Raw genomic sequence first — 681 nt, forward strand, 5'->3', positions numbered from 1 at the left:
GCTTCATTAGGACTTAGTAAAATTATAATGCATAATATTTCTATCACATCGACTACATGTCAGAGATAAGTGGGCCCCTGAATAAACTGAATTTTTGAAGTAGTTGACAAAGACCAAGAGAGATATGGTCATATAGACTGTTTCAGTGTGTGTCAATTGGAGTCAGGTTTTTTTTCATCGTTAGCATATCTCAAAGAGAAGAAATGGTGCTCACTTCAGCAGCACATACATCTCCTAAAACTGGAATGATACATAGAATATTAGCATGCTCCCTGCGCAAGGATGACATGGAAATTCATAAAGCGTTCCATATTTTTATCTCTGGAATACAAATGGACTTTGGGTACCCATCCCACAATGAGGGATGTTCTCCCAGCCTGGACTTTTGGGGGAGGACCTAGAACTTGCCCTGATCGAAACTACAGACTCTGGAGATTCCCCATGGAGGGCCTCACCTTCCCTGGGGAATGGTGTGTGGAATGGGTGGGGGCTGGGGAGCCTGGTTGGGAGTGGGGGAGAAGGGGAGGGAGAGGGAGCTGGGATTGACATATGAAGCAAGCTGGTTTCTAATTTAAATAAAAATAAAAAATAGAAAAAGGAAATGGGTGTAGACCCTGAGGCTTTCCCTGCCTGAATGGCAGAAAGAAAAGCAAAATTGCTACTACAAATTACTTGATTGGC

General features: G+C 43.0%; 1 non-coding gene across 1 annotated transcript; it reads left to right on the forward strand.

Annotated features, from left to right (window-relative positions):
• The first annotated feature begins 206 nt into the window (after positions 1 to 206).
• On the forward strand, positions 207 to 317 carry LOC121133397. Its single transcript, XR_005870225.1, has one exon. It is a non-coding gene; the product is annotated as a U6 spliceosomal RNA (small nuclear RNA).
• Positions 318 to 681: the final 364 nt, after the last annotated feature.

The sequence above is a fragment of the Mesocricetus auratus genome, unplaced genomic scaffold (genome assembly GCF_017639785.1).
Source record: "Mesocricetus auratus isolate SY011 unplaced genomic scaffold, BCM_Maur_2.0 Super-Scaffold_100021, whole genome shotgun sequence".
Taxonomy (NCBI): Eukaryota; Metazoa; Chordata; class Mammalia; order Rodentia; family Cricetidae; genus Mesocricetus; species Mesocricetus auratus.